Source organism: Osmerus eperlanus, chromosome 11 (genome assembly GCF_963692335.1).
Source record: "Osmerus eperlanus chromosome 11, fOsmEpe2.1, whole genome shotgun sequence".
Classification (NCBI taxonomy): Eukaryota; Metazoa; Chordata; class Actinopteri; order Osmeriformes; family Osmeridae; genus Osmerus; species Osmerus eperlanus.
Window position 1 is genome coordinate 5347769 of NC_085028.1, and position 13687 is coordinate 5361455.

The following is a 13687-nucleotide window of genomic DNA, read 5'->3' on the forward strand; positions in this document are numbered from 1 at the left end:
TGCCAGGGCCACAAGCACAGCCTGGAAGAAACATCATCAAGTTACAAGCACCCCCAGTCTTTTAGTTAACCCTTGTGTTATCTTCGGGTCATTCTGACCCATCAGTCATTGTGACCCACCATCGTATTGCGACAACTTTACCGCATACAAAAACAAAGTGAAGCATTTTCTTTTAACCCTCGTGCTGCCTTCGGGTCACATGACCCAAAGGTTCATAACGAACCATCGTTGTGTTTACCCAATTTTACCCAATACAAAAACAAATTAAAATAATTTTCTTTTAACCTTTGCAATGTGGGGGGTCTGAGACAGCCTAGCTGTTAAAAGAAAATGCTTCACTTTGTCTTTGTATGCGGTAAATTTGTCGCAATACGACGGTGGGTCACAATGACTGATGGGTCAGAATGACCCGAAGATAACACAAGGGTTAACTGTCGGGCTGTCTCAGACCCCCCACATCACGAAGGTTAAAAGACATCTTTTCATTTGTTTTTGTATTGGGTAAAATTGGGTAAACACAACGATGGTTCGTTGTGACCCTTTGGGTCATGTGACCCGAAGGCAGCACAAGGGTTAAACACACCCACACGCACACACACACACACACACACACACACACAGTGAGTGCAGGATGCCCGAGTGTGCAGACGGTGCTGTCCATACAATACCACTTGGTGTCATCAGAGTCCAACATTCAGAGATGATCTTCAGCAGCATTAAACCGTTACCTAGAATACGAGCACAATGTTTTGTTTAGATAGACTTAACAATACCCAAGGTCATACGTCATTTTAATAGTTAAAATGATATAGAATACCAAATAAAGAACAGATATTAGATGACTAGAGAGATGGGAAGAGGGCCTGGTGAACAGAGTGAGGCTGTGTTTGGAGTAGGTAGTGTAGTTGAAATGATGACACACACAACAGCTGAAAATAGATTGGTAGATAAATAAATAGGCACAGAACTGTAACTTAATTTTTTGAAGAATGAGAGGGAGAAAAAGAGTGCTAGCTTGTGTGTGTGAGTTTGTGTGTATCTCTGTTTGTCAGATCATGAGAATCAGAATCAGAATGGGTGTTATTCGCCATGAAAGTTTGCACAGACAAGAAAAATACAAATAAGATCATAAGAAGTAGGCTGTAAAATGTACAGTAACTGAAAAAGTAGCTGTGAAACCAGAAATAGAGTAATCTTCTGTTGTTTATAAAAATAACAGAGATTTTCTCGCACTTTGTCATCTAAACCTGAAATGAAAAGTATTAACTCACTTGAGCTACTATACTATACTGCACTATGCTATGCTATGCTATGCTATGATATGCTATGCTATGCTATGCTATGCTATGCTATGCTATGCTATGCTATGCTATGCTATGCTATGCTATACTATACTATACTATACTATAATATACTATACTATACTATACTATACTATACTATACATACTAACCCTAACCCAACATAATGTGCATGTGTGTGGAGTAAAAGTGATGGAGTGCAGTGGAGTGCAGTGGAGTGCAGTGGGTCCAGCTGGCACAGGGGAGGGTGTGGAGGCAGAAAGTTCAGGGGGTGGGAGACAGGAGTTAAGGGAACTGTACAGTCATGTTTCTCGTTGAGGTGTGTGTTCACTCTCTCCAGTCAGCTGGTTGTCTAATACGTACAATCCCAGAACCTAAACTGACAGTCCAGTGGAGATGGACGATTTCCCACAACACTTGGCGTTGGTTCACTCCCTGTTCAGCGATGATCTGATAGAAATCCCATGTTGTTCTACCAGTCCACCAGATTCTTCCTAGACACAAAGGCAGTGTTCAGTGTTTCCCTGAACAATCTTCTGGGTTTCTCACAGATGTTTCCCTCTCTCCTGGGTCCTCAGAACTGACGGTGCCTGCCCAGAGAGGGAGGCTGTTACTGTTGAACTGAGGGTGCCTGCCCAGAGATGAAGGCTGTTACTGTTGAACTGACGGTGCCTGCCCAGAGATGAAGGCTGTTACTGTTGAACTGAGGGTGCCTGCCCAGAGAGGGAGGCTGTTACTGTTGAACTGAGGGTGCCTGCCCAGAGATGAAGGCTGTTACTGTTGAACTGACAGTGCCTGCCCAGAGAGGGAGGCTGTTACTGTTGAACTGACGGTGCCTGCCCAGAGATGAAGGCTGTTACTGTTGAACTGAGGGTGCCTGCCCAGAGAGGGAGGCTGTTACTGTTGAACTGAGGGTGCCTGCCCAGAGATGAAGGCTGTTACTGTTGAACTGAGGTTGCCTGCCCAGAGAGGGAGGCTGTTACTGTTGAACTGAGGTTGCCTGCCCAGAGAGGGAGGCTGTTACTGTTGAACTGAGGTTGCCTGCCCAGAGAGGGAGGCTGTTACTGTTGAACTGAGGGTGCCTGCCCAGAGAGGGAGGCTGTTACTGTTGAACTGAGGGTGCCTGCCCAGAGAGGGAGGCTGTTACTGTTGAACTGAAGGTGCCTGCCCAGAGAGGGAGGCTGTTACTGTTGATGGGAAGGTGAGATTTGGAGTGAATTGCCACAACTGAATACTGGCCTGTCCTTAAAAAAAGACCATGGTGATAGCCCATTCTTTATCACTGTCCTCCCAGAATATTGGTGTTAATCTCACTGAGAGTCAGACCAACACCTTGCTGAGAGACCTTTTGGCAAGTTCAACTTTATCGTTGTTTGTACTCTGGCAGATGAAAAGGCAAACCCTGTGTGCTCCTTCAGGGGCTGTGGCCCAGGCCTCGCCCCTGAGACCCAACAGGTGGTGAACCTCCAAACAAACTTCAGAGGTTCTAAGTCCAGCACTGATCTTACATCCGCACGATGCCCTTATCATTGCATTAGTTCTGGAAAGCCCTGTGTGTGTGTGTGTGTGTGTGTGTGTGTGCGTATATGTGTGTGACAGTCCCTCCTGGCTTCAGATCCCTAATCCCTAAAACTCTGCAGAGAGAAAGAGATTGGAGATTGACTTTTAAAAAGAATCTCTGATCGAATTTTACCTAAGCCTGGCCTGTGTGTGATTTTGGGATCAATGTTTGACACTGACATGCAAAACAAACACTTTGAAATCTCACATCTGTAAAAGCAAAAAGCATCTTAAATTAACTTTACTACGTACATTAAGACTAAAAGTCTTCAGTTTGTCAGGTTCATTTGCGTATTGACTGATGGCACGCATGCCTTGTAAACCAATCCCGGATCATATAGGTGTTGGAAGAGATGGAGACTGGGGTCGGCCAACTGTCTTAGACTGATCATCCTTGAGGTGGAGCAGTGAGTCACTTGGGTTCCCTTTCTGTGGGACTGGATGAAACCCTGCTCACAGTGAGCGTAGTGTGAGATGACAGACCATTCATAATTCATAGAGACAATGCATATGGATGTGTAAATCTGGCGTGTGCTGTTGGTGTGCTCTTGGTCAGTTTTTTTTCATGTCTTTCTTGGTTGATGTACTTATGTCAGAAATACATGAATATTATGAATGTTTGAACTTTTGTCCAAACATAAAAAGACCTTTGTTTCATATCCTATAATAAAGGAACTTCAGAGGCATGTGTGTGTGTTTGTGTGTGTGTGTGTGTGTGTGTGTGTGTGTTTGTGTGTGTTTAGGTATCAACATGTTTTACTTCTTACTTATCATTGCACTAGACTGACGCACACATGCACACGATATGTCCTTGGAATTTCTTTCTGATAAATATCTCAGCTTCTATTTTAATACATGAATAAATCACCAAATGAAACTATGCTTTGAAGGTGATGTTGACAAGGTGATAGTTGTGGATGATGAAGAAAATTGACTTCCCATGAATAATGCATAATTCAATTTCGAGCCAGACAAATGTCTTATACCGAACTAAGTCCTGTCCTCTGTAGTAATGAGCTAGACTTGGGTGTGTCTTGTCAGTCTTCAACCTTCTCCCAGCCTCTCAGCCGCAACAAAAGTAACTTCTGGACGTAAATGACTTCACACCACAGTTTGCATGTCAATACATCTGAACTGGAGGGCGAACACCAATCGGATCTTCAGGTCTCAGTACAGTCATGGAAAAATGATTTTCCACTCTACGGTGAAACGATACTTCCGGAACCCCATTGGCTCACCTCGTTGCTCCCTGCTGCGCTGACCTTTCTCTCTGATTACAGCACGGTTCCCCCTCAGCTGTCTGACATTTCCATTTCGAACCTCTGTGTTCATTGCACACTGCCGGGACCAAACAACCAGTTCAGAAAGTAAAAAAAAAAAGAAGCCAGCCAAGCAGTTGACCAGGATACCACCGCCGCCTGTCGACACAAACAAAGGTGTATCATCCTGGAAGGCAGTTCCACTCTCATCTCTCAAGTCATAACTGTGCCCATGAGCTGCAGGGAGACTGGTGGACAGTCACTGGGCTTAATATTATTATCATTAAAACAGTAGGGGACTGGTCCTGCCCTCTGGGGACCTGCTCCGGCCAGCCCAGGCTGTGTGTGCTCACCTGTGCCACCCACAGGGTCAGCCGGGCCCCCGGGGTCCGACACTCCTGTCCACATGCATCAGGGCACGAGCGTGAAAACAATCGTTTTTTTGGTTCCGGAATAATGCATCCAAATATAGCCTGCGACTTGCGTCACACTTCACGCCTCACATGCCCGCTGTGAAGGAGGCATAGAGATCAATGCTCCGCTCCCCCCCCCCCCCCACCACCCTCCCTCCGTCCCCTCCTTCCCCGGCCTCCGCTCTTCCTCCTTCCCCACACCCCCGCTCTCCTCCTCCACCTCTGAGACACGGAGGTGTCTGATCCCTCTCACACATCTGTCAGCCCAGGGCGGGAGGTCATCTGCTCATCCTTGGGAGAAGAGATAGAATGAAACGTCTTCATATGCCAGACCGAGGCTTAGAAATGAACATCCATGAGCTTAGAGAGACCGGAGGAGAGACTGCAAGCGCGGCGCGTGCCCCGTGGTGAGACTGACATGGGGATGAGACGTGTGGGGATGAAGAACTGAGCCAAGGTGACGAGGGATCTATATTGACATGTAATCAAATCCACAGAGAGTGGAATGGAGAAGTCAATGCAAGGTGGGGGATTGAGGTTAGAACAGAGGGCATCTAGTTTCCATACACTTCCATCACAAATGACAAGCTGCCAGACGAAGTGGTCTGGCAGCTTGTGGTAGAGGAGTTCTGCAGTTTTTTATATATATAGTATCCAAGTCTGGGAAAGCTACATTAATATTGTATTGGCAGTGAAAGAAGTGCATGGTGTGTGTCCTTGTGTGTGTGTGTGTCTTTAGCAGCAGCTTTCCGGTCCACACAGAGAGGCAGACACCTGGTGGGTTGATGAACCCTGGGTAGCTGCTCCTTAAACAAGCTGTCAACCCTCGTATTTCTGTGGTCTCTGGCTGGCCTGGCTTGATCACATCTGATTACTGTCTTTGACTGAAGTGCATGGGGAACGAGATGAGAGGGAAGGTAAGCGGAGAAAAAGAGAGGATGTTAGGAAAGGTGAGGAGGGGAGAGGGGAGGATAGCAGAGGGAAGATGGGGAGGTGAGGTAAGGAGAGCAGAAGAGAACAGAGACTTTTGGACTAGCCGAGCTAAAGCCGAAGCGCATCGTCTGATCATTTGTAATTCAGCGACTGATTATTAACACTTGACACCTGTTAATTGAACCTGGAAAGTTAATGGGCACGTTTATAGGAGATCTCTCCTCTCTCTCTCTCTCTCTCTCTCTCTCTCTCTCTCTCTCTCTCTCTCTCTCTCTCTCTCTCTCTCTCTCTCTCTCCTCTCTCTCTCTCTCTCTCTCTCTCTCTATCTATCTCTCTCCCTTTCTCTCTCTCTCTCTCTCTCTCTCTCTCTCTCTCTTTCTCTCTCTCTCTCTCTCTCTCTCTCTCTCTCTCTCTCTCTCTCTCTCTCTCTCTCTCTCTCTCTCTCTCTCTCTCTCTCTCTCTCTCTCTCTCTCTCTCTCTCTCTCTCTCCTCTCTCTCTCTCTCTCTCTCTCTCTCTCTCTCTCTCTCTGTGTGCCCTCAGACATACACAGTTTCTGATGGGCTCTAATACAGAGAAGACCGCCGGCTCCGACGACATGAAAAAGATAATGGAATTGGACGATGACTGGGCTGATGGGCTGAGAGTCTTTTGTGGCCCGAGGGAAACAGTTGGATGATTTGCTTTGGCAAACTGACAGAACCAGGCTGTAAGACACAACATTCTGGCACAGAACACACAAGAGCATGAGGCAGAGATATGTAGCACACCTTTGTCCTCAAAAAAGGAACAAATACTTTTTCCGGATAACTAAATTAGACAACGTTGAGAATGTGCATGTGTGTCCTGTCATGGCCAGGGCTCGTCAAATCTTTGGTCCCTTCCAGAGCCCATGTGAAGTGAATGCATTATGTCTGGGTGCAGCCAGACACAGCAGCAGGAATTCTAGACCCTCCACTTCCTGACCCTGTCATCTTCATTTATCCTTCTCTACCAGGAGGCTGGGCTTGGGGCTGGGCTGGGCCTTCCTGCTGCTGTGTCAAGGACAATCCTAGCTAAGAAGCTTCAAACAGTGAGACCTGCCTTACCCTCTAATCCACTCAGATGTGTTAGTGTTTTAGTTAGACTTGTCAGAAGCACCAGGCCTGTGGTTGTGTTCGTAGTGTCTGCATTTGGAATTGGAGTTGTGGGATTCTTGGTACCACTGTGGGATCTTACAGTCCCGTCTGTACGAGGAGTGAATGTAACAACTTTCAGTGAATGTACTGTAATCATAATTCATAATCAATGAATCTTACGAGTGTTTAAAAAACACACTAGTAAGACTAAAGAATGAGGGAATGTGTGTGTGTGTGTGTGTGTGTGCAGGGCAGAACTAGTATGTTATTCTTGCCTGACTCCCTGCTGCCTAGCACCCGCTCTCTTTTCCAACTCAGCAGGGATTAGGCAGAGCTTGAGCTCGAGTGAGACTCACACACACACACACACACACACACACACACCGCCTCACGAAGCGCCACACAACAGACTCACACACACACTGTGGTCACAGTGGAGAGAGAACGCCAGAGGCAGTTCTCTAAACAGTAAAGGGATAGAGGTGTATAGACGGAGAGAGAGAGAAGCCGAGATCTCACCCTCCTCTGCCCTAGCGAGGAGATGTGACCCAATCACTGCATCTGGTGAGTGCCGTCGTGTGTCTTGTTTTACCACTGCTTGATGTGTCAGTGCCGCGTAGAAACACCAGCGTGCGCATTTGCAGCCCACATGTTTGTGGGTGTGCTCCCGTACGCAAGTGTCTGGGTGTTTGTTTGTGCGCTGTGCGTCAGAATTTGTGCACAAGGTTCAGTGTGTGTGCGGCTTGTGAGGAAACGTTGATGTGTGGGATGCTGCAGCCATCTCATTAGGGCTGCGACACTTCATTTGCGTTATTTAAATAGTTCTCCGGGATGCTTGGATTGATGATGGATTCTCTGGCTGTCGTGCTTCAGCTCATAACACGGGTGTATTAGCTTGGTAAATGTACCTTGACTGAGCCATCCACAGGATGTGATGAGGTCATGCTCCACTGACAGGGCAGTGGACTAGTTTGTCACAACCTCCAGCATGAGGAACTATCCCAGGCCAACACGTCAGCAATACCTATCTCTTTGAGGCTGACTCACCTAACATAGACAATGAATCGTCTCAGCAGAACATGAGACTGATCAGATGTTATTGTTTAGAGCTATCTACATATTACAGAGCAAGATATATTTGAACAATTTATCTATGAGGTTAGGGCAATAAGCTAACTTCACTAGACTGAGAGGGGGCGATGATGAACACTAACATTAACTGCTCTTGAAAAACTTTATTAAATATTATTATTAAACATCATTAAACAGTAAACATTAAATATCACCAGTCATATTATGACAAAGGGGGAGCATGTCAGCTGATTATGGTGTCACTTATAGCCATCTTATCCAAACAAACACATGAAATGTAGGGCAAAGGAATTATCTAAATGGATTAACAGACGCCAGTTAGTGCTCTAGATGTAAGTTCACAGAGAACAGAACGTCATGGTTCAGTATGGTATGCTTTTATCCTCTTGTATGCGCAGAGAGAGAGAGAGGGAGAGAGGGAGAGAGAGAGGGAGAGAGAGGGAGAGAGGGAGAGAGGGAGAGAGAGGGAGAGAGGGAGAGAGAGAGAGAGAGAGAGAGAGAGAGAGAGAGAGAGAGAGAGAGAGAGAGAGAGAGAGAGAGAGAGAGAGAGTAGCCATTTTATCCATTCTCCACAACTAATCATGAACTGAAGCAGCAAAATGGTGAAGGGGGTAATTGAAGTCTCCAAAGGCCATGGAAACAGCTTGTTCGGTTCAGACTGCCAGTCGTACCACTGTGATCTTTATCCAAGACTACAGACTGTTTTAATTTGTTGCCTCACAGGTGCTGATACAACTAGTAACAGCAGACTAGTGTTGTTGTTCAACGACACCACCACTGGAAACACACACACCTATATACTTAAATCCCTGGGTGCTCCAAATGTAATTTCCATGTAGTGTTAAGGTTTGCTTGATGTACATCTGGTATCCAGTGAGCATACTCTTCTTCAGAATGAATATATCTTGTTCAGATCTTTGAATGTAAGGAGTTTTTGAAAAGAAGATATTTATGAAGCAGAGATCACTCTGGAAGGACTGGCTTTCATATTTTATGGTGTTTACCAACAGGAACCATGTTTGTGTCGCTGTTGTGGAGATCACATTGGCTACCTTGCCCTGTCTCTTAATTAGCAGTAACTACTGAGAGAGAAACAATTGCATGCCCTGTATGCATGTCTTGCATAAGTCTTTTCAAGGGTAAAGATTAAAGGTGGGTAACTGGACATCATGGTTCAGTGCGTGTGTAAGTTATATTGGTTAAAGTCACTCCGCGGTATAAAAACTGCCCAGCTGTGCCATTGAAAAGCTAGCTTTGCTTGGTGGTGTAGCCGACTAAAGAGATGTTTATGAAAAGTGGTCCTTGCATGCAAGAGTAAGGAGTACCCCGTGTGACCCTAGTGTGGGCAAGAAAGGGAGGACATTTGTACTGACGAGAGACGCGATGACACCTATGACAGATGTAGAGGAGCCCATGTGACCTGTGACCCATGTGACTTGTGCTCATAGAAGATGGAGCCGGTTCCTTTACAATCCTTTCTAGTCTAGCAGACCAGCCCAGTCCGCTAGCCCCAGAGCAGCCCAGTCCGCTAGCCCCAGCCCAGTCCGCTAGCCCCAGCCCAGTCCGCTAGCCCCAGAGCAGCCCAGTCTGCTAGCCCCAGACCAGCCCAGTCCACTATCCCCAGACCAGCCCAGTCCACTATCCCCAGAGCAGCCCAGTCCGCTAGCCCCAGACCAGCCCAGTCCACTATCCCCAGAGCAGCCCAGTCCACTATCCCCAGAGCAGCCCAGTCCACTATCCCCAGAGCAGCCCAGTCCGCTAGCCCCAGCCCAGTCCGCTAGCCCCAGGCAGAGTGAGTGTGTTTGTCTCAGCAGCACGTCAGTCCTGGATAAACCCAGAGACCGCGATCGATACTGAGCTGAATCCACGCCAGGTAGGACTCACCAGCCAGACAGCAAGGTGCATTGAATGTGAGCCAGTGGGCAGCGCCTGTCAGTGGGAGTGGGGGGTATGGGTGGGGCAGTGAGGTGGAGGACTTGTGGGGGGGTGTTTGAGGGGGAACTTCTTTCCTCGCTCCATCCCTCCTTCCCTCCTTCACTATCACGCCATACATCGTCCACTTTACCATGGGGGTTAATGTTAACACCTTATACAGACCCCTGGATCAAACCCACAAGGCAGAACTCAAACCCCAAATCCTAGGATCAACACAGCACGATCCTAGAATCAACAAAGTCCTAGCAGTGGATTGGAGAGGGAGCCAATGATTGGTGCCCGACAATTCCACCCACTGTGCATCGCTTCCCCTCCCTCTGCTCTGACTGCTGTTTGAGACACACACAAACACACATTGTATTGCTGAGCCTACAGATAGATACAGTAACTAAATAATGTTTCATTTTCAAAATTACATTCACGTCTTTAATGCTGAGAAACTGTTTACATGTTTCCTACATTTACATTACATTTACATTTATTCATTTTGCAGACGCTTTTATCCAAAGCGACTTCCAAGAGAGAGCTTTACAAAGTGCATAGGTCACTGATCATAACAACAAGATAGCCACAAAACATTGCGAGTAGCCAAAACATGAAGCACACATTGTGAACAACCAAAGTAAGTGCCAAAGGGAAGAACCATAAGAGCATGTAGTTAAACAAGTTACAATTAAACAACATGAACCGCTATAAGTGCAAGTGTACCTGTGGAAAAAAATAAAATAATATATAATAATAATAATAATTATATCGCTGTGATATAATAAAAACAATATATCACAGCGAGTACAATTTTTTTTTTAAAATCAGTTACCACTAACCACAAGAGCAACAAGTCTCTGAGCAAGAGTCATTGTGATCCTTGAGGAAACTAACATCGGGTCAAGCGAACCATTCCTAAGTACCGTTGTACTCCCGGAACAAGTGCGTCTTGAGCCTTTTCTTGAAGGTGGAGAGACAGTCAGTGTCTCTGATGGAGGTGGGGAGTTGATTCCACCACTGGGGGGCCAGACAGGAGAAGAGCTTGTGTTGGGACCGGGCGGTCTTGAGCGGTGGGACCACCAGGCGCTTGTCTGAAGAAGACCGTAGGTGACGTAGGTTCCTCCAATCAGAACTACACCCAGCAGTTGTATCACCCTTGGTAACCTGCCGTAATCCCTCAAAGACATGGTTTGGGCAGGCACAAGATCCCATGTGCCCAACCCCTCTCCCCTGTGTGTGGAGTATCCTGGCAACAGTGACGACGACGACGACGGGGGGGGAGGGGCAGAGGTGAAACCGTCTTTTTGCTGTGCCATCCATCATACAGAGACAGGAAGAAGGGGAGGGATCTGTGTGTGCGTGTGTGTGTGTCAGACTCTGAATGAAAGCTCGCGAGGCAGGACTTGACAACTGACATTCTCTGGGGTCCAGGGTCAAGGGGAGAAGGCTGAAATTAACATGACAGATACGGGAGGCTCAACAGGGCCTCCGCACTCATTTGTTTGTGTCCTGCCACTCAGAGATGTGTGGATCTCAGCACGCTGACTGGAGGCATCACACACCCAGCCTGTTCACACACACTGCACCTCATCCAGGCCAGGGTCAGACTCACCCCAAACCCCCCGTATCAACTCCTCAGATAAGGAGTGTGCGATGCCGTCTGAAACAGCTTTCCAATTTCCGTTCTCTGACCTAAAATCATTTCAGTCAAGACACGTATTGATTTTCACATCTATTCATTACCATAGATGTGAAAACAGATTTGACTTTGGTGGAGTGGTTCTATCTAGGGGAGACCCTTCCTGCCTCAGGGCATTAGCAACCAACATACATACAATATGAGGCAGGGAGCATGTAGACAGTTAGTACTCCTGATGGATAGTACCATGAGAGTGGGGGAGATGGGGATGGTGGAGCAGCAGCACAGAATCATACAACAACCGTGGGTGAGTGTTTGTGCGTCTGTGCAGCATTCGTATTTCCGATTTATCGGACATGGCCCTGTGAGCTTCAAGTCACACAGGTGCAGTTGATGAGGGAGATGACTGGTTCAGTTGAACTAGGCTTCGCTCATGACCAGGAAGCACGATGATACTGGCACAGTACAACTACTTTTACCACTACTACTACAGATACTAATACCACTGTCATACTACCACTGATAATAACAATGAAATAATAACATTGAAGATACACATTATTTTAAAAGAGGTTTAAATTCATTTTACAGTTGCAAGCTTCATAGAAGCATAACATTTACTTACTCATGAAGAAATCAACAAATGGTATTCATTTGTCCAGTTAGTTTTAATCTAAAGAAAATGTGAGGAAGTGTGTTTTTACAAGTGACTCAAAGGAGAATAGTGATCTTGCAAGCCTCATCTGCTTGGGTAGGCTATTCCAGAGATAAGGGTCCCTGATGGCAAAGGCACACTCCTCCTGGCATTTCCTCATAGAGTTTGGAACAGCTAACAAGGCTCTGTGAGGTGTGAGGATATTAGGCTGTGTACTTGGCTCTTAGCTCAGTGATCTACATGGAGGCAAGACCCTGTACTGCCTGAAAATGAAGTCAGGAGGCAACAAGTGCGAGGAAGATCAAATGAACACATGACCGTGTGTCTGAGGGAGGGGAGAAGGGAGGTTGGGGAGGGAGAGGGAGAGATGAGTCCCTGTAATGTTAGTCAGGAAGAAAGCTGTGTTTGGTGCGGCAGTGCAGTACGTTTTCCTCTTTGGTCTTGATCAACACTGTAACACCTCATTCTTCAATTACAGTTTCTTTTTACTTTAATCAAAGAACTTTCTGGATCCACTACTTTCTTTGATACATGTGAGTAATCCCTTTCTCACAATTTGATTGCTTCTGCAGGAAAGTCCAATTAATACTGTACTGTGTTTTTTTTATCTGAAGGCCAGGAAGGATAAAATGAACAACCTCGTAGCATGACATCCTCTCTTCCTCCTTTGTCTGGTTGTCATGTTATGTCGTATGTGAACAAAATAGTTTGTGTCCAATAAATAGTGTCTAATTGCTATTCTTGAATCACAAACGAATACCTCCCTCTTAGCAGGTGCCAGTTACTCCCTATCCATGAACGTCACGGTTCTGATGCTCTCCAACAGTCATTGTGTATCTTGTGCTTGCAGAAATGGGCAACTGTACAGTATGTCACATTGCCGTGTTGTCTTATTGTCTACATGAATTCCTCTTGTCAACTCCCACTCCCCTTCAGATGTTAGAACCATTTCATTGTTCTGCGTTTGAGTGGTGAATGCCGCTGTTTCCTGCTGATTGTGAAGGAATGTGGCATCACTGACAGTGCTCACTGACGTCACTGACTGTTCCTCAGTTGGAAAGATGCTGCAGATCCAGTTGTCATTGTAAACATGGACTGATGTGTAAACCATGTGATGGCTGTATGTGAATGTGTACATGTGTCCGGCTTTGAGAAAGCAACAAGCCCAGCTAGGATGACACATAGCCCTAGCAGCTTAGAGTTCAACATTTCCTCAACCTCAACGAGCACTGTCATAGTCACCTGGCCGTGAACAGTGCTGAGTCAGCCTTGACTGAGTTCACCTCCCTTAAGGGAGTATGGCTCCAGTTCCACCAGAGCATGGTGCTCTCACTCTCGGCCACAGAGTTTGGTGCCTCCATCACAGAGGATCTCCCAGGCCTAGAGATGGAGCAGGGGAGGGCTGGCAGGAACAAATCTGTGTCCATATTGGGGAACAGGTGGTGTACGCACCTGGTCTTCCGTTAAGGTATGCAAATCACATTACACTAATTGGGACCCCTCATTGGCTTCTACTTGTGTATCAGGAAATAGCATACTGTCGCAAACTGTAAGTAGGCTTGTCAAACAATGCAATAATCTTGCCCGGGTCAATTATAAAGAATCATGTTTGGCGAGTTTTACCTCGACATACTCAGAAACGGCGTCCTGCCATGCCACAACTCATGTTGAAGGTGAAAATGGCATTTTTAGTGTTCAACAGTTGTCGATTTACGATTCTAATGCAAGATTTGAGCATTAGTTTGCGAAACGTTTTTTTCACAAGTGAGAGCTATATACTAGCTGGCTTCTGTTAATGA

General features: G+C 46.4%; 1 protein-coding gene across 5 annotated transcripts in view; it reads left to right on the top strand.

Moving 5' to 3' along the window:
• The first annotated feature begins 7004 nt into the window (after nt 1-7004).
• sphkap (SPHK1 interactor, AKAP domain containing) overlaps nt 7005-13687 on the top strand; it is a 55507-nt gene continuing 48824 nt past the window's right edge. For all 5 annotated transcript variants that reach the window (XM_062473004.1, XM_062473009.1, XM_062473006.1 and 2 more), the window contains exon 1: nt 7005-7146. The gene's annotated coding sequence lies outside the window, so the exon portion shown is untranslated. The remainder of the gene's footprint in view (nt 7147-13687) is intronic.